This window comes from Eptatretus burgeri, chromosome 3 (genome assembly GCF_056783735.1).
Source record: "Eptatretus burgeri isolate ZD-2024b chromosome 3, Ebu_testis_v1, whole genome shotgun sequence".
In the NCBI taxonomy this organism is placed as follows: domain Eukaryota; kingdom Metazoa; phylum Chordata; class Myxini; order Myxiniformes; family Myxinidae; genus Eptatretus; species Eptatretus burgeri.
Window position 1 is genome coordinate 69235664 of NC_140963.1, and position 16437 is coordinate 69252100.

The 16437-nt window shown below is 32.6% G+C and overlaps 1 protein-coding gene and 1 long non-coding RNA gene across 12 annotated transcripts in view; one reads left to right on the forward strand and one right to left on the reverse strand.

Moving 5' to 3' along the window:
- FIG4 (FIG4 phosphoinositide 5-phosphatase) overlaps positions 1-16437 on the reverse strand; it is a 90195-nt gene that overhangs the window by 34938 nt on the left and 38820 nt on the right. The gene's annotated exons all lie outside the window — the stretch shown is intronic.
- LOC147030133 (uncharacterized) lies at positions 431-2385 on the forward strand. Its single transcript, XR_015056237.1, has 2 exons — positions 431-874; positions 970-2385. It is a non-coding gene; the product is annotated as an uncharacterized LOC147030133 (long non-coding RNA).

The following is a 16437-nucleotide window of genomic DNA, read 5'->3' on the forward strand; positions in this document are numbered from 1 at the left end:
CCATCTAAAATATTGAAAAACAAAACATTTGAATCTTTATATTTTTTAAGATACCCCTTTTGTGCCATTACGAAATGATAAACTTCACTTAATGATCTCATCTGACCACCTCCTGAGCCACAGGTTATTTTTCTTAAGCCCCGCCCACTTTTCATAAGCCCCGCCCACTTTTCTGTGGATTTTTATAAGCCCCGCCCACTTTTCATGGGGTGTTTTTCTAAGCCACGCCCACTTTTCCTAAGCCCCACCTACTTTTGCTAAGCCCCACCTACTCTTACATCATTTCCAGTTCATCTCTGACTCACAAAGAAATCACAAGAAAATTCCAGCATGTTATGGTCTTGAAAAAATTGCCCAAAGAAGGCCTGCGTGAGCTTGTCCAGGGAATTTCCACAGGAAACCACACCCAACACTCTTTCCCTGTAAAAGCCTCATGCCCAGGCTCCATTTTAAACATTTGTTTTTGCTGGCAATGGTGTGCTGTGTGCTTGCCTGGAACTCTCAGACTTGTATGGAACTAAACCTTCAAGTTGATGAACTGGATTCAAACCTCTTATCTGTTGAGGTAAGATTTTTATTTTCCTATTTTTAGTTCCTTTTAAACATCGACTCGTTTAATAATTAAATAACTTAATTAATACATTATTATTTTCTCTCACAGGAAATTGTATCTGAAATGCAATATGAAAATACCGATTTTGCCACAACTTGGGGTGAAATTGTTGGCTTGGTTGAAGACCTTATGAGCGACCAAGACCGACAGAACGAGCAAGACCTTGAGTGGGATGACTTTGGGGTCCCTTGGAACTCTCTGACTTGTATGGAACTAAACCTTCAAGTTGATGAACTGGATTCAAACCTCTTATCCATTGAGGTAAGATTTTATTTTCCTATTTTTAGTTCCTTTTAAACATCGACTCGTTTAATAATTAAATAACTGAATTAATACATTATTATTTTCTCTCACAGGAAATTGTGTCTGAAATACGAAATGAAAATACTGCTTTTGCTACAACTTGGGGGGAAATTGTTGGCTTGGTTGAAGACCTTATGAGCGACCAAGACCTACAGAACGAGTTTGTCCTTGATGACCCAACCAAAGAGTTATACCTTGGAGACCAGCAAAATCCTGAAAAAGAGTTTTACAGCAATAGTACTCATTGTGAGTTATCAAGACAATACCCACTGAACAAGTTATACCTTGATGAGCCAGAATACAAGTTTTACCTTGGAGACTCACAAATTTTGAAAAAAAATCAGTAAATGAGTTCTGCCTTGATGGTTTAAATAACTACCTTGGAGACTCAGGAAAAGGGTTCTGCCAAGATGGTTCTAAATATGGGGCCTACCTTGGAGACTCACAAATTTTGAAAAAAAAAAATCAGTAAATGAGTTCTGCCTTGATGGTTTAAATAACTACCTTGGAGACTCAGGAAAAGGGTTCTGCCAAGATGGTTCTAAATATGGGGCCTACCTTGGAGACTCACAAATTTTGAAAAAAATCAGTAAATGAGTTCTGCCTTGATGGTTTAAATAACTACCTTGGAGACTCAGGAAAAGGGTTCTGCCAAGATGGTTCTAAATATGGGTCCTACCTTGGAGACTCACAAATTTTGAAAAAAATCAGTAAATGAGTTATCCTTAAGAGACTTTGTAAGTTGGTTTTACTTTGAATACTTGAAATGTGGGTTCTGGATTGATAACTCACAATGTGATACATATCTTGGAAACTCAACGGGAATGTGGTTATACCTTGAAGACTTGGAAAGTTGGGTTTATGTTGGACACTTGAAACTTTTTTGGGGGCTTTTATTTATTTATTTATTATTATTATAATTTTATTTATTTATATTTTGGAGACTTTTGGAGTTGCTATCACTCTTTGGGATCTAAACCTATCGATGTAGTTCTTTGTCGGATGGTGCTTGATGGGAGCAAGATCAAGAAAGTTCTGGGAAGAAAGTGCAGGCTTACTCCCCCTTTTTACGTCATCAAACCTGAAAGCCTTAAAAGACAGAATTGGAAGAAGAGAAAAAAAACAAAAAATATACATTGTTCGTTCTGGGAAGAAAGTGCAGGCTTACTCCCCCTTTCTACGTCATCAAACCTGAAAGCCTTAAAAGACAGAATTGGAAGAAGAAAAAAAAAACGTAAAAATATATATATATAGGTGGAAATCTCATTTTGAAAAAGACATTGTGTTGGGCGAGGATTGAGTTGGGGTTGAGATTTTGAATGTGAGGGTTGGGGTTGAGATTTTGAATGTGAGGGTTGGGACACACACACACACACACACACACACACACACACACACACACACACACACACACACACACACACACACACACACACACACACACACACACACACACACACACACACACACACACACACACACACACACACACACACACACACACACACACCAACAAACAAAGTTAAGCCTTGACTTCAGTTGAGGATTCTGTGTTTGGGGTTCACAGATCTAAGAACGTCCACCCCTTGACACACATTATATACTGTTATACACCTCGGACTTGGCCCTCGAGTGTCCACAATGGTGTATAGTAGGAGGGAGTGAAGCGCCAACCCATTATATACTGTTATACACCTCGGACTTGGCCCTCGAGTGTCCACAACGGTGTATAGTAGGAGGGAGTGAAGCGCCAACCCATTGCTCCCATTGCACACACATTATATACTGTTATACACCTCGGACTTGGCCCTCGAGTGTCCACAACGGTGTATAGTAGGAGGGAGTGAAGCGCCAACCCATTGCTCCCATTGCACACACACACACACACACACACACACACACACACACACACACACACACACACACACACACACACACACACACACACACACACACACAAAAGTTAAGCCTTGACTATTCAGTTGAGGATTCTGCATTTGGGGTTCACAGATCTAAGAACGTCCACCCCTTGACACACATTATATACTGTTATACACCTCGGACTTGGCCCTCTAGTGTCCACAAAGGTGTATAGTAGGAGGGAGTGAAGGGACAACCCATTGCTCCCATGGGTATTATCTGCTTAGTTTTGTCTTTTGTAATTCCTGTGAATAAAATGAACCTAAAATCTCTTCCCCTTCCAAATCATATATCTTATAAGTCCAAGGAACCGTATCTATGACATCAACAATTTTAAAAAGTTCTTTCGTCCATCGTTTAGTAAAACCCTTTTCAAAATGAGATTTCCACCTATATATTCTTACGATATCACCAACTTTGAACTTAGGTTTTCTGACATTAATCTCTTTTTCATATTTTAATTTTGTAAATGTTTCTGATGGCTTCATATTTGTTGACGTGTGAATCGTGTCATTATACTTATCCACAATATCCTGAATAAAAGATGACCATTGTTGTGAACCGAGTTGTGTGAATTTTTTATATAGTCTCTCTTTTATGGTACGATTAAAACGTTCAACAACAACTGCCTTCCCTTCATTAAAGGTACTGTATAATGTAATACTGTTATTTTTTAGAAAATTCATAAATGTCTTGTTATAAAACTCCCTACCCTCATCAGTCCACAATCTTTTAGGTTTTCTCTTACTTTTATTAAATATCTTTTGGAAGGCTAACATAAGAGTATTACCTGTTTTGTTTTTTAATGGTACAACCCACGCATATCTACTCCTCAAATCAATAACGGTTAAAGCATACTTGTACCTCTTATCATTATTGAGTTCAATCAAATCAGCAGACCAGATATAATCAACTTCCTTGGAATAAACTTTCCTTCTCTGAAACTTTGTGAATATTGGTTTATGTAATTCATCAGCTAATTGCTCTTCAGTCTTAATAACATCATTAGAGCCTATAAGTTTTTTGAATTTCCAAGACCAAGTTTCAATTTAGCACTGATCATCTTCTTCACAATGAACCGATCAACTTTTTCTCTCAAGGTTGGATTTTGTATCAGAGACAAATTATACAACATTTCTCTATCGGCTTCATGCTTTTCTTGCAACGTTGTGGTATTCCCATAATCAATATCGTGTCTCATGCACACTTCATCAACTCTATTGATAGGCTTACTCCAGGATTTAGGATTGTCTGCCTCATCTAATCTTTTATCCAAATTTGTGCCTGGGCCACAGAAAGAATACCCTGGAAGATGTAATTCCCCTGGTATTCCAGTAGTTGTAAATTTACTTCCTGATAAAAACTTTTGGATATCTCCTCCGAGTTTGTGTTGGGAGATAAATTGATATTTTTTTGAACCACACACCGAACATATACCTTTTTGTATAACCCTGTTATTTTTACTTTTAATATATGAAATATTTTTAGTATTAGTTTTCTTTTTACATTTGAGACAATAACTCATTTATTTATGAGAAAAATTCCTGCAGAGTGCAAAAACCTTTTTAGTTTCCAACATGCACATTTGAATCTTGATTTTTAAAACATAAAGAATCCTTAGAAATGCCTTCACTCTCTCCCCCATTTATTTAAGAAAAAAAAAAATGAAAAACTTGAATTAAAATACATGTCTTCTCGATGTCAATAGTCTTGTCGAAAGTATTGTAAATAGACTTATCAATTCTTTGTTTTCCTCCTCGGTGGGTTGAGTTATTTTTTGTAATACCCCTAATCTTTTTTTAATCTCACTGGTTTCCATATTTTGATATTTATTTTGTCTCGCTCTTTCCTCCCTCTCCTCCTTCTCTCTCTTCTCTTTTTCCTCCTTCTCTTTCTTCTCCCTCTCCTTCTCTTTCTTCTCCCTCTCCTCCCTCTCTCTCCTCCCTCTTTCCTCCCTCTCTCTCTTCTCCCTCTCCTCCTTCTCTCTCTTCTCTTTTTCCTCCTTCTCTTTCTTCTCCCTCTTCTCCTTTTCCTCCTCTTCCCTCTCTTCTTCAACTCCTTCCTCATCCCTTACTATCCTTGAATCGCTTACACCCCATAGAATATTATACATATATTCATCAGGATTTCTTGTTATTCCTGCATCCAAAATAATTTTTTTTACAACAGGAAACCAATAAAATTTCTTTTGAATTTCTAAAAGAGCCTTACCTTTTCTTAACTTTATAATTTTTTCATTATTTAACATTCTAATTAAATCTAAAGTTGTCGGTTTATCAACATCAGCATAATGCCAATCTTTTATTGAAAATACCTCATTCTTATGTTGTAGAACATATTTATTAAAATACCGAATACCCTTTTCTTGAAGGTATGCTTGGACACAGAAATGATAATTTTCTTGAAGCCTTCTTGCTGTCATTTATGTATTAGAAATATATGTTAGAATAATATTATGGCACGAAACACCTCCCCATCTTCCCATAGTTAAATCATTTTGTATTTCCTTACTTATTATATATAATCCTGTTTTTTCTGTTTTCATGAGATAAACAAGGGCAAAACCATTATTATATTTACCCTTATTAAATTCTTTTATTTGTTGTTTACTAATCGTGGCCCCACAAAACTCATTCTCGATACCAAGTGGATAATATTCTTCCTTACGAGACTGATTTAAATGTTCCAGGTCTTCGAGGTTAATTTTAAATGACCAATTATACCCTAAATCATTCATATCATACCCCCATTGTTCTATTCTCATACAAACGATACGCCCTTCTTTATAAAAATTTATTTTAATTCGAACTGTGAATTCTGTATGACCTGGAGATAATATCAACACTTCTGTATCTTTGGAATACACGGCTGTTTTATTTAAGGATATATATTGTGATAAATCGCTTAATCTCACCAAGTCATTCGCGTCAGTCGGGCTTGGATAATTTTTTAATTTATAAGCATTTTTCATGTTAATATTTTTGGTTATATTATATTTATGTCGTTCAGCCTGTGCCTTTGTGTAATAATTTGATAAATCAATATCCAGTTCTTGAGATACACCAAAGATAGAACCATCTTTACCAACATAAGTCATTTATATTAGATTAAAAATAATATCATAAAATTTTTTATTTTTGTTGAGTTGAAATAACACATATAGGCATAATTGGCCACAACACTTGGAATTTAATTCTTGGACTTGAAATGTTTGATAAACACCATTCTGTAAGAATTTTATGACTTCAACAGGTGGTGGAAGACCAAAACTATCAAAATAATATTTGTCTTGACTATTAAAAATACAAACCCAATGAGAACCGTTCCCATTATTATCTTCTAAGTTCATAATAATATTCTTTGTATGTTTCGGCACATTTGTTAATTCATCTCTCATACAAATAACCACATTATGAATTTTTAATTTCTTACAATATTTGACAAGTTGTAAATTTGATGTTGTATTCTTTCCAAATTCTTTCAACCACTCATCAATGCTCATTTATTTATTAGAAAGATATAATCCATTACCTCTTTTCGTTAATTTTACACCTGCTTGTGCTATAGAAGAAAGCATATCTCCAACTAGCAATCTCGCTTTATCAGGCAGACCTTCAAGTTTTTCAGCAAAATCTACAATTACACCACTTCCACTAATTTGTTTCTCCAACTCTTTGTTATGTCTTTCCAATTCTTTTTGAGCCTGGAGTTGAGCCTTCCTTTCGTTGGCAGTTTTCACCGCTGTTGAAATACCACCCGTCAATGCTCCAACCGCACTTAAACCAGCAAATAAAGGAATTAGAAATGGGAGAAATCCTCCACTCGTCTCTCTTATTGAATATTTTTCAACATTGGTTTTGTCATTTTAATTTTAAGTGAGCCAGTGTCATTCAAGATTTTAACCTGTTCTCTTGTGAGAAAAACATCAATTCTTACTGCTCCTTTTCTCTGCATTGTATTAACGTTAATCGTACAAGGCTTTTGATTTTGAACACAAGATGATAGTTTATGAAGATTGATTTGATTAACATATACCCCAGTTGGTACTTTGCCACTCATTTATTGAACAAAAAATTATGTGAGACTAATCATCACACCATTATCTGTATTAATCTGCAATTCTGTTTCTTCCAAAAGCAAACAATATGTATCAACTTCTTCACTCTCTCCTCTTTCAATGTATAGGGAAGTATCCACTCGATTAGACTTTATAGTTTCCTTTTGAGCGCTCAGGTCAAACGCATAGATTGTATACAAACTTTTAAATGCTGTCATATCCAAAATAGGTTCTTTATTTCCATTACTTTCACACACCTTTTGGTAAGACTTGTATGCTTCAGCAAAATCATTTTTTTCCCAATTAATTTCCAATCTATCTCGTGGGTAAAATGTTCCATCTAGAGAAACGCGAAGTTGTTTCACCTTAGCATTATCACTCAATGCATTATTCTTATCAGTCGCAGTATCACCATCTGGCTTTTTAAAAATGATCCACAGATATCGTGGCTTTCCTTCCAGAACACCCAAATTCCACGTGTAAGTTGTTTGATTGAGTTTAACGTGTTGACATCTTCTTTTGAGGTATGATACACTGAGTGGTTTCTTTGAGTTAAGTCTTCGATTCAACATCTCTTCTGTTTTAAGATTAGGAGTATATTCACTGATATACCAACTCATTTCCTCAATTACAAATTTATTCTGATCACCAAAAGCACTACTAACACCAAAAAGCAATCGATTTTCATTATCATTCCTTTGTAGTTGAAACCTAATTTTAAGGCCATACAGAACTTTATCATGATCACAAAATCCAAATATACCTTTAAGAGGAACTGCCACAGTAAAACTATTTTCTGCTTTTGTATCATCATTATACATTCCTTTCCTTTGAGTATACCCAGGGTCTGTGTTTGTTCCCGTTGACATATCAGGAATAAAACCTTCGACAGACCCCTTTCCCATTCTATCACTGAATGTATAGAGTGTAAATTTTATCATTTCAGATACAGCAGAGACATAATCAACCGCTTCAACTTCTTGTGTTCCAATATACAAACGCACACTATCAAACATTTTCCAGAAGAAATCATTTACAAGTGTAGCGTTTGTGTTATTCCCAGCCTTAGTGAATTTAAATTTACACAACAAGAAACTTTCGGAGAGATTCAAATAGGTTTGTTGATTATTTATTTCAAAACTTTTTGTACCATTCGTATTCCAGTCTGTTCCAGTTATTGCATTTACCTTGAAGTAATCTTCTTTTTTAGTGGAGTTTGAGATAATAATAGTATCATCCAAATCATAGATACTATCAATTGCTTCCATACTTGTATTTATTTAGGAAAAAAAGATGTTAAAACTTTTGAAACCGTGATCCAAGTATTTGAATTATTTTCTGTCGTTCTTGGGGGGACAACTGAGTTTTGCCTTTCTTAATTTCTTTTATTGCTTGTAATTTATGAGATTCCTTCTGGGCATCTTTTATACTCTTTACAGCACCTGCTACATTTCCCACAGCAGAAGCAGTTGAACCAATTAGATCTTTATGTTTAAGAATAGTTGAACCAATACCCATGAGAGTATCAATTATCCCATCTCCTCTAAATTGATGCCCAACACCCCTTTGTCTCTTAGGTTTATAGTATCCTCTACCAAGATACATACCTTCACCCTTGTAGTATGGGGAAAGGAACATCCCATCCCCTGTAATTATTTTATATTTTCCCAACTCGTGTTTCCTCACAATAACCATCGTATTTATTTATTGGAAAACTTCACGTTTCAGGTGAATTCTGATAGATATAACTTCTCCATTAAAAGAAATCACACGATTATCTTGGTCGGTTATCCTAAAATTTACTCTGTGTATGGTTTTTCCTGACACAGGGAGATAAACCAAATTTTTAGGTTCCATATTGAATTTATAACCAATTGGGGTTGAGTATGCGCTGAATGAAAATATTGTATTTGTTTTTTTTCCATCATTATAAGCACCATCAATCAAATCACAGTGAATTAACACTGAATTTATTCCTGAGGATATTTGAATGACATTATCACTGTAAAACGTCCCATTAGTTTCAATCTTTTTTGAGGAGAAACCCAATAACTCTCTAAATGAATTATCAATTGTGAAATCAACCTTGTAGTTATTTTTAACTTTAATCGTTGATTTTGAAGTATGTTTTTGAATGTTTATAACAATATTTTTTGGTTCATCACCCTGTTCTTTCATAAGACGAGCAATTTCGGAAGATATTTGAGAAATCTCATATGCTCCGGGTGAGACTGTTATCGTTTTGTATCCACTTCCTGGATTATAACTAAACTTGTCATTTTTCTCGGTTATATTAAATAAGGTATTATAAGTTTCCATGGACAATAAAGATGCCTCATATTCTTTTGTTGTGTCAAGTTGTAGTGGGTATGGGAATGAAGATGTGTGGTCGCTTGTTGTGAAATTGAAACTAAGGATTGTGCTTCTCATCTTATTTAATATGAGATAAAATGTCTTTATATTGATATTTATTAATTATTTTCATGTTCATCAACTGGTCTAAAATGGCTGATGCTTCATTAAAACAATTGTTATTTCCAGCCTTCTTACTGCCTAACAACAATAACAGTCTATTAACTAATTGCGATGGGTCATTTGGAAGAAAACTAACACCTGAACCAAGGATACTTAAAGCCTGAATAATGTGTTTCTCCTTCTCATTCTTCCTACTTTTACCAGAAAGAATAACCTTATAATTTAGGAGTGTTCAGCAGATCAATATATACTCTATCATCATTATTTTCCATATCCAATGGTTTATCAATATCCTTTGATTCATCCCTCACAGTTGAACCTTGTCTTCCATCTTTTGTGAGAAGAAACATTAATCTCGGAGTTAGTTTAACAGGGGGTTGAGCAGAACCCAAGAACCTTAATTCATCATTAAATATCAATACCTTTTCTTGAACAAGATGAAATATTGCTGATTGTTCTGTTGGAATGAGTCCTGCTTTGGTTTTTGAATCCGCTGAATATTCATTGTTTTGAAGAGCATTCACAATATAATCAGGGGGTCGATTAATCTCTTCCAGTTGTTGAAATAAACCTTCATCATCATATTCTAATTCTCCTAAATGCTCTAATTCTTCCTCCGTCATTTGACTGAAATCTTTTAACATTTGAAGTTTTTTAGGAGTATATTCTACCGTGGGAACTGTGGAAACATCTTTCATTTTTCCTTGGGAAGTTTTTAAAAGTGGTTTAAAAAATTTCTCTTGTTTTCTTTCAAATGCTTCTTCGCCCGTTAGTTTCTGTCTGCGTTTCTTCTTTATGTCTTCCTGCTGTTTTACAACTTTTGAAACCAACTCTTGATGTTCCCTAAATCTTCTTGCTCTTTCTTTCGCATCCATTTATTTATTGAAAAATATCATTTAATATCTCATCTTGTTTCACAACAATATATTTATATTTTTCAGTCTTGTGTTTCATGTAATCCCCAAATTCCTTTTTACTACATAATGTAGAACAATTGTCTCTCCAAAAATTGTTTATATCTATTGAATTTAACTTGAATAAAATAAAAGTATTAGCATCGTTTCTGATGGAACGACGAGGAAGCTGAAAGTACGATTGACTAAGATAAATACAATTACAAGAAGAATGTCTCCCTCTTGTGTAGTAGCTGTCCATTACCGTTTGGTTTCTCTCATTAACACAATCATCAAAGATAATGAGGTTCTTTTTGGATTTATCCAAATCTTGGGGAGACGGTATATCATCCGTATTATCACTCAGAATACAAGTTATCGGTTTTGATTTCTTTTTACATCTCTGTGTATCACAAAATAGTTGTATTATATCTTCAATGTTAAAATCATTTAGGTTTTTTTGAAGTTTAAATAAACCGATTATATCTTCTTTTTGAAGACCAGCATTAAAACCTTGTGAGAGTAGTTGATACTCTGGTTGAAAACTCGACTTTGTGAAAATTATTAAATTATCATAATCTAAAAAGTTGGGAGTGAGGAGCATCTTTAAAAGTAAGCAGGTTTTTCCACATCCACTTGAACCAACTATGAGGCATCTTAATGAATTTGGGAGATTTTTATGGTTGTCAAATTTTATCTTATTTTCCCAAATGGGTAAAAAAATCATTCATTTATATATTTGGAAAACAGGTTATTTAATTTATTATTGGCTTTTTTCAAAATTCTATATTTTATCCTAAGTTCAGGTTTAATTTCAAGATAATCCATTATTTTATTTATGCAATATCTTGTGTTGATATTTCCCTGAAAATCACATCCATGAATAATATATAACAACAATCCTTTGAACATTTCTCTAATACGTTCAGTTTCTTCCCTTGTAAGGAAAGGTGTGTTCTCACCCTCGTACTTTACATTCATTTCTCTAATCAATCTTGTAAAGTAATTCATTTTTGGTGTAAATCTAAAAGAATTATTTTCCTTTTTATATTTTGGATTATCATTAATTAGAAGATAATCACAGAATATACATTGTTTATAGGCTTTTGACTCTGTGTTTAATCCCCGTCTTTCACACGCAGGACAATTCTCAAATTTGTCATATGGAGAATCATGGAATTCAAGAGGCTCAAAATCGAGTAAACTATTCATATTTATAAAGTAAAACTTTACTTAAACTGAAATTCATCTTCGATATCATCTTCGATACTTTCAGAATCATCTATACTTTCATAACTATCATTTGAACACAAACTCTCGGTGTCATAACTATCGTTTGAATGCAAACTCTCGGTATCATAATCACTCTCATAATCTTCAAAATCTTCAGTTGAATATTGGCTCATTTAATTAGTAGAAAAAAACATTACCATCGATATCGATATACATTTTTTCATTAACAGATTCAACTGCTACATTTTTTATATTAAAGGTAATTTTAAAATGATCCTCAATTACAATTGAACGAAATGTCATTTCACCTGATATATTAACATCCTTTATTTCATCAGGATTTATATCTTTAGGGTTGTTGAAAAAAATACAAATTTCTCCTTGCATATTACAGATGGTCTTATCTTTTCTTTCTAAAGCTTCATCCATAAGGTTTTTATTTTTTGATACCTTTTCTTGTTTCATTGCTTTTTTCTAGTTTTGAATATATTGCCAGAAGGAGAGGAGAAACTTTTGTTAGAGATACCTTAATTGATGTTCTTCCAGGGATACTAAAAGCCCTTCCACTGAAGTAATTGAAGAACTCATCATATCCACCATAATTGTTTTTATCCAATAGTTGTTATATTTATCTTTGTTCAATTTTACATCCTTGACATATTTCTCAGCATCTTTAACAAAAGAAGAGATTGATTGAAACTTGTCTTTTGTGTCTTGAAACATTGTATTTATTAAGTGAAAAAGTTGGAGGATAAAATGGTTTTAAGCACAGATTCACCTGTAAAATAAACGAAATTTTCATCAAGAAAATTTTAGTTTAAGCACAGATTCACCTGTAAAATAAACGAAATTTTCATCAAGAAAATTTTAGTTTAAGCACAGATTCACCTGTAAAATAAACGAAATTTTCACCAAGAAAATTTTAGTTTAAGCACAGATTCACCTGTAAAATAAACGAAATTTTCATCAAGAAAATTTTAGTTTAAGCACAGATTCACCTGTAAAATAAACGAAATTTTCATCAAGAAAATTTTAGTTTAAGCAAAGTTTTATTATATAAATATGGTGAATACAACATACTGCGATGTTTGTAATCACGAATATAAACATTATAGAAAACACCTCCGAACCAACAAACACACATTTAATCTATTTCACAAAATATCCCCTCTTGAGTTGGAAAGAAAACATTGTGATACCTGCTCAAAGGATGTTTTGAAGAGTAGTTATAATAGGCATCTTCAATCACAAAAACACAAGAAAAATGAGTTTAAAGTAAAGGGAGACTATTATATTGAAAACACTGATGGGGCATTTAAAGGGCATATAAAAATAAGGATTTTTCAATTTGGAGAACCCGGTCCATCATCAATAGTTGAATCAATTGAAATAGTGAAACCTGATGTTGAAAAATTTATTAAAAAAACATTAAAAGAAATGAAAACTTTAAAGTTTTATATGGGAGTGAAAATGAATATGAAAAGACAAGATGAAGAACAAACTCCTTATATGAGGACAGATCTTCATTTTATAACATCATTTCAAGATTTTTTGAATAGTGGGGTTTATGAAGAACTATCAAGACAAGAGGAGGATGTTGATAATACAGTGGTAGGAAGTGGATTCAATATTAAAAAAATCATCTTTTTAGATGTACACATTCTAAAATCAAACCCTCTTAAAGCTTCTTCTTATATTGAATTACCAAAAGAAATAAAACGAAAGAAGGCAGTTGTTAATATTAAGAATAATGATAATAAATGTTTTCTCTGGTCTGTTCTTGCTCACTTACATCCACCAAAATGTAATTCAGAAAGAGTAAAACAATATATGAAATATGAGAATACCTTGGACATTAAAGATTTTAATTTCCCAATGCCACTAACAGATATTCCTAAATTTGAGAAAAAGAATAATCTTTCTATTAATGTATATGGATTAACGGATACAAACAAAGTTCAAATATTAAAAATTTCAAACAACTATAAAAATGAAGAAACACACATTGATCTTTTATATTTTAGTGTTGGAAATAATTCACATTACACATACATCAATAATTTATCAAGATTAATCTCTTCTCAGGTATTCAGAACAGCAAACAAAATATATACTTGTAAGCGATGTCTTAATTCATTTCAAACAAAAGAACGATTAGAACAACATTCAAAATATTGTAGTAATCATAAATCAGCTGTAATTACAATGCCTAAACCTGGTGAAAAGATTTCTTTTGAAGATTATAAAAAATCTATCATGCACCCATTTGTGATATACGCTGATTTTGAATGTATCCTTAAAAAGATAAATACTGCTTCTCCTAATCCAAAAGAACCATATACAAATAAATATCAAAAACATATTCCTTGTGGTTTCTGTTATTATATCAAATCATCTGTTGGAGAAAAGTATAATAAACTTGAACAGTATCATGGAAAAAATGCTTCACAAGAGTTTGTAAAACGATTAGAAAAGGATTGTATAAGACTAAGTAAATTAATGAAAGAAACAAATGAACCGATGAAATTAACCATAGAAGAAAAATTAGAATTTAGAAAGAACAATATCTGTCATATTTGTGAGGAGGAAATTGAGGAGTCTAAAGTTAGGGATCATTGCCATCTTACTGGTAAATATAGAGGCCCCGCTCATTCCTGTTGTAATCTTAATTATAAATTACCTTCTTTTATTCCAGTCTTTCTTCACAACAGCGCCAACTATGATACACATCTATTTATAAATGAACTTTCAAAAACACCAGGGAATGTTTCTGCCATAACAAACACAAGTCAAAAGTATATTTCATTTACAAAAATGATATTCACAAAACCTATAACTCGTATTCGGTTTCTTGATTCTTACAAGTTTATGGGAACACCACTAGCCAACCTCGCATCAAATCTAAGCTCCACGGGCTCTTTTCCAAATCTTAATTCATTCTTTCCAAAAGAGGAAATTCTAACTAAAGAGGAAATTCAGATTAAAGAGAGAATTCAAAGTAAAGAGGAAATTCTAATTAATGAGGAAATGAATGAAGAAATTCTTACTGAAGATGAAATTCTAATTTTACAGAAAATTCGAACAAAGAATGAAATTCTAACTAAAGAGGAAATTCTGATTATAGATGAAATTCTGATTAAAGAGGGAATTCTAACTAGAGAGGAAATTGAAACAAGGAATGAAATTCAAAGTAAAGAGAAAATTCTTACAAGTAAGGGAATTTATCCTTATGGTTATATGGATTCATTTATGAGATTTAAAGAAACACAACTTCCTTCAAAAGAAAGTTTCTATAATAACCTTTATGAAGAAGAGATAAGTGATAAGGAATATAAACACGCACAAGAAATTTGGAAAATATTTAAGATAAAGAACCTTGGAGAATATCATGATTTGTATCTAAAAACAGATGTTTTATTGTTAGCTGATGTGTTTGAAGCTTTTAGATCACTCTGCCATAATAAAAATTGTTATGGATTAGATCCTGCCCACTATTTCACAGCTTCTGGTTTAGCTTGGAGTGCAATGTTGAAAATGACAAAACAAGATATAGATTTAGTCAGTGATGTAGATATGCTTTTGATGATTGAGAAGTCTAAGAGAGGTGGAATATCACAAGTATGTTCAAAAAGATATGCTAAAGCAAATAATAAATATCTTCCAAATTATGAGAGTGAAAAAGATAGTAATTATTTGATGTACTTTGATGCTAATAATTTGTATGGATGGGCAATGTCTCAATCTCTGCCTTATGGTAAATTAGAGTGGGTGGAAGAAAAGGATTATGAAAAGGCTTTGATGAATATTGTTATTTCTTCTCAAGAGAAATTGAATGACAAAGAAGAAGGTTATTATTTTGAAGTTGATTTGAAGTACCCGAGTGATCTTCATAATAAGCATAAAGACCTTCCTTTTGCATGTGAGAAAGAAACCCCAAAGAAAGAATGGTTCAGTGATTATCATAAAAGTTTTAATATTAAAGGCAAATCAACAGAAAAGTTATTAACAACATTCTATGATAAAGAGGGATATGTTTTGCATCAAAGGAACTTGAGACAATATTTATCTGCTGGGTTGAGAGTAGCTAAAATTCATAGAGTTTTAAAATTTAAACAAAGTCCTTGGATGAAAAAGTATATTAAATTCAATACAGATATGAGAACAAATACAAAAGTAAAATTTGAAGGGGAATTCTATAAATTGATGAATAATGCTGTCTTTGGAAAGACAATGGAGAATGTTAGAAACAGGCAAAACATTAGATTTGCAACATCTTGGAAAGAAGCTTCTAGATTGATAAATAAACCAAGTTTTGAGAGAGAAGAGGTTTTTTCAGAGAACTTTTCTGCTATTCATATGAAAAAGGAAAGTATTGTCATGGATAAACCAATTTATATTGGAACAGCAGTTCTTGATTTATCAAAGATATTGATGTATGATTATTTGTATAATGATTTAAAGAAAGAGTATGGTGAAAATGTTTCATTGTTGTATATGGACACTGATAGTTTTATTCTAGATATAAAAACTGATGATGTTTATAAAGATATGAAGAAAAACATTGGAGTATATGATACAAGTAATTTTAGTAAGAAGAGTGAGTTATTTTCAAAAAAGAATGAAAAGGTTATTGGTAAGTTTAAGGATGAGTTGGGTGGAAAAGTAATGAGTGAGTTTATTGGATTGAGAGCAAAGGCATATGCTTATAAGTATGGTGATCAGATTGATAAAAGGTTAAAGGGAATAAAGAAATATGTAATAAAGAAATCAATAACTTTTAGAAATTATTATAATTGTTTGATGAATAAGAAAGAAAAATATAGGAAAATGAATACAATAAGAAGTTATAAACATAAGATATATAGTGAAGAAGTAAATAAAAAGGCATTAGGGGCCTTTGATGATAAGAGATTTATTTTAGATAATGGAATAGATTGTGTTCC